The sequence below is a fragment of the Capsicum annuum genome, chromosome 10 (genome assembly GCF_002878395.1).
Source record: "Capsicum annuum cultivar UCD-10X-F1 chromosome 10, UCD10Xv1.1, whole genome shotgun sequence".
NCBI lineage: Eukaryota > Viridiplantae > Streptophyta > Magnoliopsida > Solanales > Solanaceae > Capsicum > Capsicum annuum.
The window spans coordinates 11,989,340-12,009,323 of record NC_061120.1 but is presented as its reverse complement, the minus strand read 5'-3'; the positions used below and the strand labels follow the sequence as shown (position 1 = coordinate 12,009,323).

Below are 19,984 nucleotides of genomic sequence, written 5' to 3'. Positions count from 1 at the left end.
ATTTATTGTCAATAAGTTATTATATTATTATTAATTATTTTACATAGAATTGAAAAGCCACTACAATTATATCTTTTTTATTTTTAATTTCTTTCAATTATCGGTCTATACGTGTGTGCATAAAGAAAGTAATGTGCTTTTTTATTTTAATTTTTCGTAATTTTCTCTAATTATAAAATAATAATATCTTTTAATATTTCAAGTGTTTTCTTTTATACAAATTATTTATAACGAGTAACTGTCAAAGTATGCTTTCTCTCTCATGCTCCCAGTGTAAGTTTGCTTAACGTACGCAGGTGCGTCTTCCATGGCGAGAGGAGGCAAGCGAGGTCGAGGTCGAGGTCGATCACGGAAAACAACGACGGAAATAGTAGTGAACACAGTGGGTATTCTATTGACATCTGGTGGAACACATGCGACGGTTACTCCTAGGGTTCCACAAATTGTTACAAGCTCGGTGGAAATGAGTGAAGGTGAACAATAAAATGAGCTCAATACAAACAAATCTTTTATGAAATGCCTCGATTTGAGTTCTCCGATTTCAATTGACCAACCTAGCACTTCGCAGCATCCGAATCAACAATGTTCAAATGAAATAGGGAATGGAACATTAAAAGACGAAGGGGAAATCTCAGATGCTGCTGTACATCCCAAAGAAGGTTGGGTAAACCTCTTCAAGAACAATAGATCTGTAATGACTGGTATGACCCTAAATTATCACCCTCCGCAGATAGTTGGTGGTAAAACTATTGTTCAATTAGAGAAGATACATGTCGATAAGGAGGTGGAGAAGTGGAATTGTGCTCTTATTGCATACATGATTGGACCCAAGCCAGGATATAATGCTATGAAACGATACATAAACCAACAATGGTCTTCTGTAGATGAACCTGATATATTTCTCGATGAAGAGGCCTATGTGATTAAATTTCAGTCTTTGGCGGATAAGAATGAAATATTATATACAGGACCTTACACCATGAATAATAGACCCATCTTTTGGAAACAGTAGACTCCAGACTTTGATTTCTCTGTTGAATTTCCTACGGAAATACCTCTATGGGTAGTCTTTCATAATCTTCCGATGAGTTGTTAGGGAGGGGAATCACTGAGTAGAATAGGCAGTGCTGTGGGGAAGCCTATTTATGCATGAGTGCATTACTAATCAAACCAGAATATCCTACGCTAGGATGCTCATTGAAGTCAATATCACCAAACCATTACCCTCAGAAATTTCTATCCTTGAACCTGCAGGCAGAGAATTTAAACGGAGTGTTGATTATGATTCAAAACCTGCATTTTGTGAAAAGTGTATGATAGTTGGTCACAAATGTCCTGCGAAAATGATTGCCCAACAATAACCTTACAACAGAAACCAGACCATGAAGAAACATATACAAGAATGGCAATGTAAAGGCCCCATTACTCACCAGGCTCTTCAACAAGATTCAATAGTTGATCAAATAGTTGAGCAATCTCCTAAGGCTCAACAGATTCTTGAAAAGGTGATTCAAAAGGTAGGTCATACAACATCGGCTCCGAAGAGAACAGAAGATGCAATCAACCTTGCATTTGATCTGGAATTTTCCGACACTCTCACCTACACCTACAAGAAATGGATTTGAGATTTTGAGCCAGAGGAATTGTGATTTTCTTCAGTCCCTTCCAGACAAAGGAGGGACTAGTCAATCTCAATTATGAAGTGGTTATTTTGGAACATTCAAGGCATCAATAAGAGTTATAAGCAGAAGGAGCTGAAATTGTACCTCAAGAATAAGAAAATCAAGTTCGCTGGACTCATTAAAACTAGAGTCAAAGACCATAATATTTCGAAGGTATTAAATAGCATTGCTCCAGGATGGTGTTGTGTACATAATTATCAGTATGCAACAAATGGAAGAGTATGGGTTATCTGGGATCCAACTTGGAATTCTATAAATGTGATTAGAATGGGAGCCCAATTCATTCACTGTAATGTTAAAGATAGAACGGGAAACATTGATTGTTTTGTCACTATTATGTATGGCTATAATACTATTGAGCAGCGGAAGGATTTATGGAATACCCTAGTTGATATCTCAGTGAACATTAACAAGCCTTGGCTAACTTGCGGTGATTTTAATGTTGTGCTACATCCTAAAGATAAACTTCAAGGTAATCCTATTAGTTATGGAGAGATACAAGATTTTGCTACATGTATCCAAAGTCTCCTGTTGAATGAACTTTCTTAGTGAGGAGAGTACTACACTTGTCCAATAAGCAACATGGAGATAATAGGATATGCAACAGTTTAGATCGAGCACTAGGAAATTGTGAGTGGATGATGAAGTGGGGGTATGTGCAACTTAATTATGAGTTACCATTCATATCTGATCATGCACCTATGATACTAACTATGTCCGCAGGTTAGGCCTACTAAAGTTCCCTTTAGATGCTTCAATATTTGGATTGATCATAAACAATTCCTGCCTATTGTTACAGAGATATGGAACCAGAAATGCTCGGGGAGAAAAATAGAGGTTGTATGGAAGAAACTCAAAGACCTCAAGCCACAGTTGAAGCAACTGAATACTCAAGAGTTTAAAGGTCTATCAAAAAGAATAGAAATAGCCAGGAGTGAACTATTGGTAATCCAGAAACAAATGAATGTACAATGTACACAAGATTTGATGACACAAGAAAGCAGGCATCTCCAAGACTTGGTGAGATGGTCAACGATTGAAGAAAATGCCCTTAAACAAAAATCAAGGGCAACGTGGATTAAACTATGAGACTCCAACTCTAAATATTTTTTAGCTGTTATCAAGGAGAGGAGCCAGAAAAAGATGATAATAGAGTTTAACTTATCTCACCGGCGGCAAGCTTACTGATCCGGAGGAAATCAAAATTGAAATTCTCGATTTCTACAAAGGTTTAATGGGAACAGTTGCTCGTTGCTTGCCTGCTGTTAACAAAGCTACAATGACCAATGGCCCAATCTTATCCAATCAACAAAGAATTACTCTTTGTGAGCCAGTGACTGAAAAAAGAAATATGGGATGGTTTAACAACTATAGAAGATGATAAATCTCCTGGAATTGATGGTTTTAATGCTAAATTTTACAAAAAAAACCTAGCATATCATCAAAGAGGATGTTATCGAGGCAATGAAGGAATTCTTTACAATAGGTCAGCTTACTAAATCTATTAATTGTACAGCACTCACCCTAATCCCAAAAGTGCTAGCTCCTGTCATAATTAAAGACTTTAGACTAATTGCATTTTGCACAGTCCTATACAAGATAATTTCCAAGGTACTCGCTGCTAGATTACAACCGGTCATGCCTACCATTATTTGTGAAGCTTAAGCAAGCTTCATTCCTGGGAGAATGATCGGTGACAATGTTATTTTGGCTTAAGAGTTGGTCAAAGCTTACACTAGGAAACACTTATCAGCCAGATGTATGACCAAGATTGACCTACAAAAGGCATATGATTCTATTGAGTGGATTTTCTTGGAACAAGTAATGCTAGAACTTGGCTTTCCTAAAAGATTTATCAACTGGATAATGCAATATGTGAAAACTCTCAATTATACCATTCTGTTTAATAGAGATACCACTGAACCTTTTAACGCTGCAAAGGGCCTGCGACAAGGTGATCCTATCTCACCCTTCTTATTTGCTATAAGTATGGAATACTTGAGTAAGTGCCTTAACAAACTGAAAATGTCAGCTGAGTTCAAGTTCCATTCTAGATGTGTAAAACTGCGGATTACACATTTTTGCTTCACTGATGACTTACTACTCTTTCCTACAGGAGACTTTGAGTCGGTCTCTGCACTGTATCAAGCTTTCCTCACCTTCTCCAAAGCTTCTGGTCTTCATCCTAACATAGGAAAGAGCTCGGTTTACTTTGGCGGGGTCCCACAACAAGAGAAAGATAGAATTCTTCAACACCTTGGTTTTGTCTATGGAGAACTCCCTTTTAAGTATCTTGGCATTCCTCTTTCCACAAAAAAACTATCACTTTTGCAATGGCAGCCTCTCATTGAAAGAATTATCACTAGAATTTCTTCTTGGACAGTGAAGAAAATATCCTACGCAGGGAGAATTCAATTGATTCAATCAGTGGTGTTTGGTATGCAGGCTTATTGGGCGCAACTATTTACGATTCCTTCCAAAATTCTCAAAGTGATTGATGCGTATTGTCAGAGTTATATGTGGTCTGGGTCAAACACGATCACTAGAAAGGCATTATAGTAAGGGATAAGGTCTGCTCACCTATTGCCACAGGAGGACTAAACTTGATTAACTTGAGATTATGGAACAAAGCTGCTATTGCAAAAATATGTTGGGATATAGCCAATAAAGCAAACAAATTATGGGTGATATGGGTTCATACATACTATATAAAAGATACACTTTTCAATGAGATTCATATACCTCAACAGGCATCTTGGATGATTAAACAAATCATATCTGCTAGAGACACTCTTGCTTTAGTCTATCAGGTTTCAACTTCCTCTCATAGCCTAATCAAACAGTTCTACCATGCTCTCCTTCCTACTGAACTACCTACGCCTTGGAAATGCCTGATGTTTGAGAATGATGCACGATCAAAGGCAAAATTTACTATGTGGCTTCACTTTCATGGGAATTTACTAACTGTGGACAGACTTATAGATGGGGTCTTAAACTTTCCCGTACCTGTGTTCTATGTCTGATGCAAGATGAAACTAGAGATCATCTTTTCCTTTCTTATCCTTTGCACAGACCCTTTGGACTCAGATGTTTCACTGGATATATAAAGATGCTATCACTGCAAGCACATGGGAGGACTATACAATGTGGGCCGTAAAGAAAGCTAAAGGAAGATAGCAAGGAGAAAGAATCTTCAAACTTGTATTTGCTGAATATGTACACACTCTCTAGGTTGAAAGAAACCAAAGAATATCTGAGGAAAAACAGAGGACATGTGACAGCCTTGCAAAAGAATTAGCTTACACCTGCATTACCAGAGCTAAACCAACAATCAGTACTCTTCTGCATAATTATCGTTTCTAGCTAGCTTGACTATTGCCTCGAGTAGTTTTTTGTTCCCTTCTAGTTGATTGATTAGAATCCTTGTCTTTCCCTTTTTCTGTGAGTATAGCCAGTTGAGTTTGTTAACCTATGCTTTGATCTGTAATGGTTACTTTGGTGATTAATAAAATCATGTTAGTTACCAAAAAAGAAAAAAAACTGTGTTTTTTTTTATATACAATGTATTTGAAAAGAGGAATTATTCTTAACTCATACCTCTTAAATTTATACATTCATTAGTATCCATAACTCCCATAATTTTTATCTCTATAACTCTCATACATTAATTTATAAATTTATAATACCTTATGGTATATTCCTCTATTTTACCTATATAAACTCATATTTGTTTCATGAAGACTTTCGTTCAAAATGTCTCTCACTCAAAATTATTCTTTCTTTTCTCCATCTCTTTTGTTTGTAAATTATAGCACCGTAATAAGGAGTATATGAAGGAAAAATATTTTATTATTAAATATTCTCTCATGTTTATTTATTTAATATTCTTTCTTACTTTTAACATTTTTTCTTTTCATATTTGTTATCCTCCTACAAGTAAATATGGTCATTAAAATCAATATTAAGGTAATTTTATAATAGTGCGATCAATTTTTTTTAAGATGTATAATTTAGTTTAGATTTCTTTCCTCTTTTTTATGTAACTTTTTTTGTTGATATATTTGAAATAGAAATGTTATAAATATCATATGTAGTGCAGTATCATAAAATCTCATTCTCAAATATTCTTTCATGTTTATGTATTTAATATTCTTTCTTATTTTTAATATTTTTTTTACATATTTTTTATCCTCCTCCAAGTAAATATGATCATGAAAATCAATATTAAGGTAATTTTATAGTAGTGCGATTGATTTTTTTTAAAGATGTATGTTATAATTTATATTTCTTTTCTCCTTTTTATGTAATTTTTTTATTGATATATTTGAAATAAAAATATTATAAATATCATATATAGTGCAATATCATATCAACAATTGTCACATTCTTATGTTTTATATTATTATAATTAGTTAATTTATTTTACTTATTCATAACTTCGACTTAATTTGCTTTGTTTTCATAATTAATAATTAATATAATAGCTTATTGAAAATAAATTAATATAATTGTTAAAGAATTTAATGATACTTAATAAATAGGATAAAATATGATTAATTATTCACTTATAAAATAAAGAAAAATAAAAAAAAAGTCAAAAAATGAGGGAAAAATAGGAATGAAAGCCTTACAAGTATGTCACATCAGCATATTTCTAAGCCTCCTTTATATACATACATACATACATATATCTATAATCTGTTAAAAGTGTGAAGGGCATTAGAAATGTTGTTTGAACTTTTTGCCCTTCATTAAAAAAAAATTCTTTAGACAAAATCGTCTTTTCACTATTTTTTCTAATATTTAACAATTGAAAATTAATTAAATATATTTATGGTAAAACCTTTCCTTATTAGAATTTATCAGAATTAATGGCAACTAATATTTTTATATGTATTAGATAAAATCGTCGTTTTACTATTTTTTTTCCAATTATTAAATATTTTCATAATTGACCAATGTACTAAACTTAATAATTTTAGGAGTTATATACGTGTATGGATTTTTTCTTTTTTAAGCAAAAAGTCTATTTGTTATATAAAAGGAATGTAAAAGCCTACATAGTGGAACTAAAAACGGAACCATAATCGTCTACAAAAAAAACTCATATTCGTATGAGTTTTAGCTTAATTGGAGTCATAAATAATTTATGGAAAAAATATCAATCTACCATATTTAGATTATTATTTTTTTGAAGAAAAAGGTTTTGTACCTCTATAAATATAAATTAAGTATTCTTCCTTTCTACAACAATTCAATAACATCTACAATAAATATATATATAGCAAGAATTTATTTATTTTTTTGTCTTAGAGTATTTGTTCTTTATTATTTCATTTGGAAATCTTTTACGTCATGAAAAATAATTTGTAATGTTTGATTTATTTTGTAGGTGCATTATTTTTGTAGATATCTTGAAGATAGATGATGAAAAAAAAATCAAAATATCAATGGTTTCTTTGCAATATAATTTTTCAGAACAGGTGAAGCAGCACATAACACGAGTTTTGTTCTGAAATTATATTTCAGGTTAAGCTTCAAAGAGATAAGAAGTAGTGAAAAAATTATTGCAGATTTGGGCCAAGTTAATATAGAATTTCATACTTGGATGGACTCTAGGATCAATAGAAATTTTGATGAGCAAGCATTGCCAGGTTTGGTATGGCTATGGAGGTGATTGAAGCGGTTGGAGAAATTTTCTTACAAAAACTTTGTTGTGCATCCTTTAATATCCATGCTCAAAATGTGGTAGCATTTCGCCTCGCTTAATGTGCGTTTTTATGTAGTCATCAAGGCTCTAAGATATCCAGAGCCTTTTCATACAATTGATATTTCACTTTGACTTGATGTTAAATGTATAAATTTGATTATGAAATTGTGTGGTTTATTCAGGGACTTTTCTGCTACTGCATTAAATTTTTGGTTTATTGATAGATGAGAATTCTCCGCCAAGTGTTTGTTTCTTCGTTAAAGGTGAATCTCTATCAATTCTAAGTATATTATTGGTTATGTGTACTCTTACTCTTATGAAGTGTACTACTATCTCGAACAAGTAATTGCTTGCACCTTTTAGATATTGTCATCCCCAAAGACAACCTTAATATTCTTGTAAAACTATAGTCCCCAATATTCTCCTCTGTTAGTGAAAAATCAACCTCCATAAAATAGTTAAAAAGGACATCATTTAAACCTTCTTCTTATTTGAATTATCTACTTTAAATTTAAGACTTTAAAATAATTAAAATTCTAAATATTAAATCTTTTCTTATTTAAAATATATAGGAAGCCCCAATATTCAAAACTTTAAAAATGATTAAAATTTTACCAAGCAATCAATACAAGATAAAAAAAATATATGAACAATTTAGAGTAGAAAGTTATTTCTCTCACTAAAATGATATTTACACTTTGTTTGGCGGGTAGGAGTGGAGTTAAAGAACATAGACAAAGGGTAAAATAGGATTATATAATATTAAGTAAGAGCATAATAGAAAAAAAATAAGCAGATACTATCAAATCGGTGGTTACATATAAAGTGATTTCAATAGATTCGGAATGTACTTTTTACTCAAGTTACATATTTCAATTGTTTTTATAAGGTCTCGAATAAATGACAGGAATTTATTAAGAGTTTGGCATATTTTTAAATGGTTAGTGTAATTATTGATTTAATGGGTAAAAAGAAAACTCATAATTTACTTATTTATGAGGTTAATATAAAAATAATTTTTAAGTGGATAGGGTTTTTATCATTTAAACTAGCAATAGAATTAGATAATCACAAAGGGAGGAACACGATAGTTAAAAAATTCAATCTTTTCACTCGCGTCTTTGGAAGCAATTCTCGCCAATTGCAAGTGCAGGTTAGACAAACCCTTGTGAAATATACTCTTAATTAATTCTATTAGAATTGATATAATGAGACGGTGGTATAATATAGTACATGGGTGCATGGAAACTGAGAAGAATTTAAAGGATGATTGGCTGGTCAACTATTAAATGTGTATATTTAGTGCATTCATTATTATATCGATAATTGATGTGATTGTAGATGAAATGATCTTACGATTGTTCTACCTAGTTAACGGTTAAGCTATGTGGTAACTAGTTGTCTATTAAGGGACTATAGCACTTGATGGCTAGGAATCTAATATATTAGTTAATGAATCTTGCTTAGCTGAAATATGGTAGCTAGGGATAGTTAATGCATGACTTATGGTGAGGTCGGATCTCGTATAGGTGAAGCTTAATTGGTATTGATAACTAAGTTTGTCATGTCAATTAGTCGATGAATGAGGAGTTGTGTGTTAATGAGGCTAGATAATACGAGATGTTGATAGTAAGAGGTGATTAGTTAATAACTTTGAATAGTTGCTAAATGACTAACTAATAAATAAGCAAGAATCAGTTGGTAAACCATGGTTAGTTAATGAATGGTGTCAGTTAATAAAAGATGGTTAGGTGACAAGTAGTAATGTGTTGTCTTGTAACGATTAATGGGTATAGGATAATTAGTTGATAATAATGAACGGTAGATACATGACGGTTTTGGTCTAGGGATGAACCTTGACTAGATGTTAGATGTTGGCTATTAAATAAATAGTAGTTAGTTGTTATCCCGGGAATAAGGATTATGTGAAGGGTAATGCTTAGTCTAATAACTAAAGGTTATGTGATGACTAGCGAACTAGTGATTCTTTTATAATAAGTGTTGGTTAGCTAATAACGAGTAGTTGAGAAGTATCGACTAGATAAATATTCTATGATGATATGACCTTTTTTTTGAGTATTTTAGTGTATGTTACTCGGTAATGACTATTATGATGATACGTTATACCTCGCAAGGATGGAGGATACTGTTAATGATGTGTTGATATCCGGCAAGGACGGAGGTTTATTGCGATGATGATGGTCTGGATGAGGGCAGTTAAGATGAGTTGTGATATTGATTATGTACTTTGCATTCATTTTTACATGCGTATTGCCTATCACCAGTATGCACCTATATTTATAAGCCGGTATAGGAAGGTTGCATATATATGGGTGAAGGATATGCCTTGTGTTGTTGTATACTGATTGAACCTTCTAAGTCTGGGCCGGTGGGAGTACGCATAGGCTCGGCTAGGTATTTTGATTGTCCGTAAGTTGAGGACTAAGGAGATTGTGTTTGTGAAAGTCCAGTGGAAGAATCATCCTATTGAGGAGGACACTTGGGAGACCGAAGCAGACATGCGTAGCAAGTATCCATATCTTTTTGCGGATATAGGTCATACTTGATTTTCCCTTCTTGTTTTGTGGCTGCCCGTTCGGGGATGAATGGTTGTTTAATTGGTATCTGATGTAACGAAACTCCTAGTCGTTTTATGTATTTTACTGATCTTTTTTATTTTAGCTCTTCTCATAGCTGGTATACATTATTATGACTTAAGGGATGAGTAGTACCAATTCTTGAGGTGTTTGAAATTCATTAAGTCATTACTTAGGTCCTTGAGTTTCGATATATTTAAGTTTGCTCATAATCGATCTTCGATCAAATGATCCTAAATTAGTGTTTTAGTGATTTCAATAGATTCGGAATGTACTTTTTAGTCATGTTAAATATATAAATTGTTTTTAGAAGGTCTCAAATAAATGACGGGAATTTATTAAGAGTTTGGCATATTTTTAGATGGTTAGTGTAATTATTGATTTAATGGGTAAAAAGAAAACTCATAATTTACTTATTTATGAGGTTAACATAAAAATAATTTTTAAGTGGGTAGGGTTTTTACCATTTACACTAGCAATAGAATCAAATAATCACAAGGGAGGAACACGACAATTAAACTATTCGATCTTTTCACTCGCGTCTTTGGAAGCAATTCTCGCCAATTGCAAGTGTAGGTTAGACAAATCCTTGTGAAATTTACTCTTAATTAATTCTGTTAGAATTGATATAATGAAGCAGTGGTACAATATAGTATGTGGGTGCACGAAAATTGAGAAGAATTTAAAGGATGATTGGTTGGTCAACTATTAAATGTTTACTATTAAATATTCCTTGCCTAACAACTATGAGAGGTAAACGGGCTGGTCAATGTTCATAGTTAAATTTTGTCCTATTGAGGCCATGGAATCATAAAATGCATAAGTTAATTTTGGAAGTGTTCAGGGGTTCTATTAGATTCGGTGGAGTCAATAATAGGCACTGTAGGCATAAATTAATGCTATTAGTGGCTGTAATTGCAGGCTTTTGGAGATTTAAAAAGTATTATTGTTAAATTTTGATGCTAACGTTGGTAACAGTAGGTAATTATATGGTCATATTGTGTATAGGATACTCAAAATAGATAGAGCAAGTAAGATTTGACTATATTTTCAAGCCAAACTAAATGTAACGATACGAATGTCATTAGATTTGTATTCTTATGAATATTATATTTTGAATAGATATTGATCGTTCGGAGACTTTACGGAAGGGAAAGACTGATACAAGTATGACCACGAGAATGGACGAAAACGAGTGTGTATTGAATCCGTCCTAGGAAGTGCACAATTGAAGTGTAAAAGAGGGCTTAAATGCACAAAAAATAGCCCCTAAGTTACACTTGATGGGAACCTCACCCTTGAAGGGTATTGTGGTCATTTTGCATTCTATTTTGTAATACACTATATATAGAACCTCTTAGGGTTTTTAGCCTTAACTTTTGTTGAATATTGAAGTTGTAACACTTGAAACTCTCTCTCTTGTGAGAAAGGCCCCAATGACCAAAACTTGTAATTAGGGTTTTCAACTTGAGTGTGGAATCACTCGTGTTGGATTCAAGCTTGGAAACATTGGATGTTCTAGAGATTGAGGTCCTCTTGTGCCAGCGTAAGAGATAGGTGAATTGTAGTTTGTAGTGTTAAGGGTCTAAGAGTGGAATAGGCTCTTGGGTTCTTAAGATTACATCTTCATGTAGTCTATCTATTTATCCTTTGTTTTGTTGTAATCATTGTTTCTTGTTCTTGTTAATGTGACACGTGAGGTGTTGTTATTTTTACCATATTGTTGGTGTTCATCTTGTCTTCGTGTGTTGTTAAATCTAGTTTGGGTGGCTATTTTGGGGTTGAAACACACCCTTATATCTCATTTTTGTTGTTCTTGTTTGTGAATCCGAGTGTGGTCATCAAAAGGATCCTCGATTCTTTGAATTTGTGGACTGATTTTGATGTTTGTTTCGTGTTCCTAGTTTTATTGTATCATTTGGTATCAGAGTTTGTGGTTGATTTTGTTCCAACAAAATTAATCTTGGGCTTGGTAGTTGAAAAATACAAAAAAAAATTGTTGAAATCTGAAAATTCCAAAAAAATAGAAGCAAATTTGTCAATTTTGTGTTCTTGACAGAAATTGTGTTATGTTGTGTCTTGGCTGAAATTTTTAACTTATTTTGTTGTTTCTAGTGTTAGTTTTCTTTATCTCTAACACTCTTGAGTCTAAATCTAAGTTTGATCTTACATTGTTGGTGTTGTGAACGTAAGGCTTGGACGAATTGTTGTGGTGGACTGTTTTGGCCTTGTGGTCTTCATATTGTTGTTATTCTAAGCTTGGCCACATGATATTGTTGCTCATTGCTGTCCTAAGAACCATTTTGTTGAAGTTGTAGCTGTCTTGGCCAAGTGTTGAAGATATTGTATTATGAAAATTAGAAGTTGGCCATGTGAAAATTGTTGGTGTCTTGGAGATTGTTGTTGGTTGTTCTTGGTGATTGTTGATGTTGTTCTTGAAGTTCTTCACAACCTTCATAGCTTGTTAAAATAAAGTGAAAGTTAGATCCAAAAAGGTGAAAAAAAAAGGTGAAGCAAAGTCAATCACATCTCAACCACTTTCCAACAACTTTCCATGATTCAAGGATCCATGTTTTGAGGAGAAGTATAAGTAAAGTCAAAGTCATGAAAATTGAAAAAGGCTCTAAGACTTATTTTTCCCTCCTAAAACAAAATTCCACCAATCTAAATTAAATTTTTGACCAAGACATAAACATTTGAGAATAACAATTCGTTAGAAAGATCGCAACCAATACATGTCTGCCACGTCAAGTTACTGTTCACGCATCAAATTTTGGCTCAAATTTTATATTTTTCTTAGTTTCTTTTTATTGTTCCGTAGTTTCGTTTGTTGGTTACAATACTAATTGGCAAACTAGTACTCATCTACTAGATTGTTAGTTAGTCTTTGTGTTCTTTCATTCGTGTTAAGCGTTTGTTGTGTGCTTTTCTCTTTTGTGAATTCGTTATATCTTGCCGGTTCAAGTCCGTAAATAAATTTTCTTTGAGTTAACTCAAACGAAAATCTATTCTGGGCAAGAATAGACTCGACCCTCAATCACTCGCAAAGTACAATCCATCTTTTAACACTTGTGAAACCAAGTGTGAGGGAAAACCGAGAGTGGGAGTGTGGTGAGGCATTTTGAGCTAACAAGTTTGTTTTGTTGTTTGTTGTTGTCCTTTGCTTTAGGTACCATGTCTGCCGCTAATCTCAATGCCAAGTTTGATCGCGTTAATAACGATATTGAAGAAATGAAATGGCACGTGGAATGGCTACGCCAGTTGTTACCTAAACTTATCCTACCAAATCCAACTTTCCTTATCCAAACACATTGTGACGAGAGCTTTCCAAAGGAAGAGGTGGGCTGCCCCAACCCACACCAAGGTAAAAAGGAGATTGAAACATCTTTGGTACTTGATATTGATCTTTTAGAGAGTGATGAACGTATTTGTTTCGAATCTATCTAGGAAATAGATCATGCTCTGTTTAGGTATAATGTCTTGTTTGAAGATTATATAAACACTCCTAATGAACCTAGAGGTGAAAATGATAGTATAGCTTGCCTTGAAGGCTACAGCCAATATGCTAACCCACTATGGTGTGACAACATTCTTCCTAAAGATGGAAATCTCTTCTTAGAAGATGAGAGTACTCTTATGGACAAGGAATGTGTAATCTCGAAAATGAGTACTCTTGCTAGTACTCTTGGTGTGCATGTGATCAATTTACTCTTAAATGTAGTTCACTACTTGAGCATGTAAATAGAGTTCTTAAAATTTCTCAAGTAGGTGATGGTGTCTATAGAATTGATCTTGATAATGCGTATGACCCTTTGAACATCTTGTGTGGTAAAAGCATTGCAATTAGTTTTGTTCATAGAGATCATGTGTATGAAAATATCTTTGTGTGTGAATGTGGGAGTGACATTCTAGGGGAAGGAAAGGCTAGCCTCGGCTTAGGCCCTTGGCTAATTTTTCTATTTGATCCCGGTACCATCTTAGGGTGGGAAAAGATGACTCTCGGCCTATTTTCCTATTGTCTTGATGCTTGTCCGAGCCACTTCCTTTGTAGCAATTGTACTAATCTTTTCATGATTAAAACAAAGGACTCGTGGCTATACTTTAAATTTGTCCTGCCTCAGCATAGCATGATGATGTGTAATTTTTGCTAACCCTAACCCCTCATGTCATGAGGATGTGTGCTTGTTTGTCTTCTCTTGATTTTCAAGGTATAGATTCAAGGTCGAATCTTTTTTAAAAAAAGGAAGGATGATATGAGTACGACCACGAGGATGGACGAGAATGAGTATGTGTTGAATCCGTCCAAGGAAGTGCATAAGTGGAGTGTAAAAGAGGGCTTAAATGCACTAAAAATAACCTCTAAGTTACACTTAATGGGCACCTCACCCTTGAAGGGTATTGTGGTTATTTTGCATTCTATTTTGTAATACACTATATATAGAACCTCTTAGGGTTTTTAGCCTTAGTTTTGTTTAATATTGAAGTTGTAACACTTGAAACTCTCTCTCTTGTGAGAAAGGCCCCCATGGCCAAAACTTGTAATTAGGGTTTTCAACTTGACTGTGGAATCACTCGTGTTGGATTCAAGCTTGAAAACATTGGATGCTTGGGAGATTGAGGTCCTCTTGTGCCAACGTAAGAGATAGGTGAATTGTAGTTTGTAGTGTTAAGGGTGTAAGAGTGGAATAGGCTCTTGGGTTCTTAAAATTACATCTTCATGTAGTCTATCTATCTATCCTTTGTTTTGATGTAATCGTTGTTTCTTGTTCTTGTTAATGTGACCTGTGAGGTGTTATTATTGTTACCATATTATTGTTGTTCATCTTGTCTTCATATTGTTGTTGTTAAATCTAGTTTGGGTGGCTATTTTGGGGTTGAAACACACCCTTATATCTAGTTCTTGTTGTTTTTATTTGTGAATCCGAGTGTGGTCATCAAAAGGGTCCTCGATTCGTTGAATTTATGGACTGATTTTGATATTTATTTCGTGTTCCTAGTTTTTATTATATCAAAGACTCTTGCAAATTAACTTACATTCGGATTTTTCAATTGAGGTAGGTTACAGTTTAATTGAAGTTTAGACTCGACTTAATTCTATGTATGCTCCTAAATTGGATACTTATGGATTGGTACTCAGACATGCTTGAAATTGTTGATGTTTGAATTTTTGATTCGTGTATAAATGTTTATTGAAAATTGACTTGACGGAATTGTCTTATGACTTTAAGTGTACTTGTAAACTTGGTACATTGTGTTGTATGTTGTGAGGTTGTGTAAATTGATATTCATAATACTTGTTTATATTTATGTTGGATTGGGTACCACACCAGTACGTACATATTTATGTTGGATCGGGTACCACGCCGGTATGTTTATATTTATGTTGGATCGGGTACTACGCCGGTACATTATATTTATGTTGGATCGGGTACCACGCCAGTACGTTTATATTTATGTTGGATCAAGTACCACGCCGGTACGTTTATATTAATGTTGGATCTGGTACCATGCCAGTACGTTTATATTTATGTGGGATCGGGTACCATGCCAGTACGTTTATATTTATGTTGGATTGAGTGCCACGCTGGTACGGGACATGAACATAGATTGTTCCCTGCAGGTCATGACTATTTGGGCAAAAATAAGTCTCATAGCATGTGTGTACGTAATTGTGTTGATTCTATGGATGTTTATAGTATGGTTGATACTCTTTATGGTTATGTGACTTGTTTGTGAGCACTGTTTGACCTGTTATTGCTGTATTGTTTATTCATTGAGTATTTATTATGTGATGAAGCCTATCTATTTGTTATTTGATTTATGTTGTGTACATGTTATTAAGTGAGTTGGCCTATGATACCTACTAGTACATAGTGGTTTGTACTGATACTACCCTGTACTCTTATTTTGTTGAGTGCAGAAAGTGTTCTAGGTTCAAAAATGACCTCACCTCTAGAGTTTGATAGTAGATCTTGATCCAAGGGTGAGCACTCCGTCTCCAGGCTGCCGTGGATCATCTTATTTTTTTCTTGTCCATCTTTCGGGCAATGAAACATTCTTGATTTACTTTATTTCTGGATATCACTTTAGATATGATCTTTGTTAGTAGTTCTTGTACGATGACTTTCGAGTCTTGAAAATTTCAGTAAGTAGTTTGTATGACTTCCGCATTAATAATGATTAGTCCTGAATTATTGTTATTATGTTGAATTTTATAATAATATCATCTTAATATTGACTAAGTGTTTGTGTAATAGTTCGGTTAGATGGTTCTCCCATAGGAAGATTAGTATGGGTGTCGCTCATGGCTATTTGGGTTGTGACAGTTCTATAATCTATATCTATATATATTTATAATCTATATCTATAATCTATCTATCTATATTATTAAAAGTGTGAAGGCCTTAGAAATGTTGTTTGAACTTTTTGTCATTCATTAAAAATCTTTGTTTAAGACAAAATCGTCTTTTTTCTATTTTTTAAATATTGAAGAGTTGAAAATTAATTAAATATATTTTTGGTAAAATATTTTTTATTAGAAGTCATTAGAATTAATGACAACTATTACTTTTCATTAGTTAAGAATTCTAAATCAACTAAATTTGATTTTAAGAAAATTTAAAAAATCTAGAAATAAATATAAAAACGTTAGAATAAGAAAATTTAAGTAGTATCATACTATTAAAAGTTTTAAGTATGTAATAAGAACGTAATTAATGAATTTGTAAAGGTTTGACTTTAAAAACAATAAAACAAATTTAAACATGGAAAAAAAATAATCGTACCACCAATATGGTTCAAATTGATATGTCTCTCTTTTACTCTGACGATAAGGGAAAGAGATATTGCATGACAAACGCAAAAGTGGTGATCTATCAACCACTGCACTTGAAACTCCTTGTGGTAAAATTTATATGTGGTTACAGTAAAATATATGTTTATGTTTATATTATTATATTTAAGTGTAAAGAATTTTGAAAAAGTGATTTAAATTCATACACTTCATTAAAGATTTTCGCAATAGATAAAATCATTTAATTTTAAATAATCAAACGTTACACGTGCAAGACACGTGTGGTTAATCTAGTATATAAAAAATTTAAGATGTATAATATAGTTTAGATTTTTTTTCCTCTTTTTTATGTTATTTTTTTATTGATATATTTGGAATAAAAATATTATAAATATCATATATAGTGCAATATCATATATTAACAATTGTCACATTCTTGTGTTTTATATTATTATAATTAATTATTTTATTTAATCATGAATTCGGGTTACTTTGCTTCATTTTCATAACTTTTAAAAATATTTATTTGATATGTAAAAGAATGCCGTCGTAAGCGAATTGTAATACTAAAGGTCCAAGATAGAAATTATAATCAACATTTGCATAGAAGGTCAAGTACTCCTACAAGACATAGAGGTTAAAACAGAAAATAATATTTCAACTTAATCCATAGATTATGATTTCAAAATATGACCTCTTATTCCATTTACTTCATCACTCAATACCCTGAATTATTTGTTCTACTATGTATATATAAAAATGAAGGTACTTAAAAAGGAGAAAAAGATTTTAATTTTTATTGTTGAAAAAAAAATACTATATGTCTCAAATTAAGATCGATAAAGATCTAAAATGTCTTGACTGGAATATTAATGCTATATACTACTTCATTTACAAAATAGTGAAACATATTTATTTTCTAAATTTTTCATAGTCGCGCGAAGCGCGATTAATTTCACTAATTAAGTAGTATAAGTTTCCAGGAAATGAATAAATAAGAAGATAAGATGATAACGTTAGAATTTTACTTGAAAGTTGATGGAACTTTTCAATTCTCCATTAGCTTAATTATAATAATTATTAATGATACTCAATAAATAGGACAACATATTGTTAATTCTTTAATTTGAAAATAAAAAAAAATATCAAAAGAAGAAGCAAAAAGAAAGATGAGAATAAAGATCATCGGGAGAGGCCACATCAGCAGCCTCCAATATTAGTTCTAGTTTATATATAACTTGTTAATGTTGGAGAACTTTTTAACCAATATAATTGGACGATATTGTAGAAATATATGGATGCTAGTTCTTTCTTTGGAATGAGACAAAATGATTAGAGATTTCTTCCTCCTTTCAATTTACTTTGAGTGCTCGGTTCGATCTTGAGAATTTAATTTTGTCAGTTTTTGACTTCTAATTTAACGCTAGAACATCTTGTTGAATTTTAAAAATATATCCATATCGAGTGAAATATCCTTAAGGATAGTATCTGACGTGTCTCAAGTTATGAAAATTATCTACAAGTGTTTATATTTATGTTCGTGATAAGGGCGGAGCCACCTTATATCATGGATGGTCAAGTGAACAACGTTCGCCGAAAAATTATACCGCGTATATAGGTAAAATGCTATTCTATTTGATTAAACATAAAAGTTTGAATAACCTTAACACATCTGAGGAAGTAGCTTAACAATGGTAGGTGTTTAGTAAAGGCCAAATGCGACTCGCGCATGGGTTTGATCCCCAACATTTGAGCTTCTATTTTATCGAACACCCTTCCTAAAATATCTAACTCCGCCACTATAATTATGCTGGAGTGTTTTTCATAAGATTTAGAACATAAAATGCATTAGTCATTAAGTTCAATCCAAGGAAAAGGAGAAATAAACTCACTCACATAAAAATTCTTACTTAGTATCCAGGAGAGGTTTATTGATGAGATATAAGAAATCTTCCTCCCATAATCATCTCACACAAAGAGTGTTTATCTAGCTCCAAATATAGCTTTATAATCTTCATCATAGCTAGTAATTAACTCTCGTTATCCTCATAGTCATAACCTTCAAAATCATAGAAGACATGAAAAACATACTTGCAATAATAAAAATAACATTAAATTCAAAGGAGGGTATGGTATTTATTTGATGACTTTTCCTTCAAGTTATGTATGTATGGTATTTATTTGATGACAAAAAATAGCTATGAGAGTGCCTAAGGTTAAAGTTATTATGTTTGTGATGGTATAACTTTGATAGACATAGGCTAGAAGATTCTTAGGTATCTCTTTACGTCTTTTCTTTTTAAGGTTTTGACATAGGTAATTCTTCACAAACAATTGAACAATAATGGCTGAAGGTACGTCTCTATTTATTTTTCTGTTGTGGATTGGCTCTGTGCATGTGTTGAAATTTCAACATGTGGTATGATGAACCAGCTTTAGCCATGTTGTTCAGTGTTTGGTTATATTCACAAATAGTAGTATTGTTTTAATTGCACATTCAATTATTGTACCATATTATTTTTATAATATCTTGACCAATTATAAGAAATATAAATGGGAGATATGTAGGAGCGGCCTATTCCCTTATCGAATGCAAACTATTATCGCTATGGCTAAAGAATTCCCGTTCTAACGAAGGACATGTAGGCTCAACCTAATTCTTTGTTGTACAGTTTTTCTTCGATTAATAAAAGATGCTTTATACAATGGATTGCTTTGATGTAGGCTATGCCTATTCAATCTGCTTTAATATTTTAAGAATTACACTTTGTTTAAGTTAATTATTAAAATTAACTATTGTGAGATGTTATTCTGAATTCTTTTTATCATATGTTTGGGTTAGCCACAACATCCCGAGCATATGATATAAAGAAAATAATTTGTTTAATCACATAAAGTTAAGTGATTGAAATATAATAATGACATCTAATAAAGTCCTATTATCTTATCAAAATAGTAACCTTACCCCCACAGGAAGGTAACTAGTTTGGTTAGATTAATTGAAATAGATAGTAAACCTTTCTATTTAAAAATTATCCTATGCCCATAGGTATGAATTATTTACTACTTTTATTCGATTTACTAGTCTAATGAGGTTAAGTAATTCTATGCATGGTTGCAATCTCTACCCACAAGAAGGTTTAGAATTTACTTAAGAATCAATATTTATGCGATTTATTTTGATGGTTATGAAATTAGCTTA

The 19,984-nt window shown here is 32.5% G+C and overlaps 1 long non-coding RNA gene across 1 annotated transcript; it reads left to right on the top strand.

Moving 5' to 3' along the window:
* The first annotated feature begins 111 nt into the window (after nucleotides 1-111).
* Nucleotides 112-5,120, top strand: LOC124887954. Its single transcript, XR_007045596.1, has 2 exons — nucleotides 112-2,405; nucleotides 2,482-5,120. It is a non-coding gene; the product is annotated as an uncharacterized LOC124887954 (long non-coding RNA).
* Nucleotides 5,121-19,984: the final 14,864 nt, after the last annotated feature.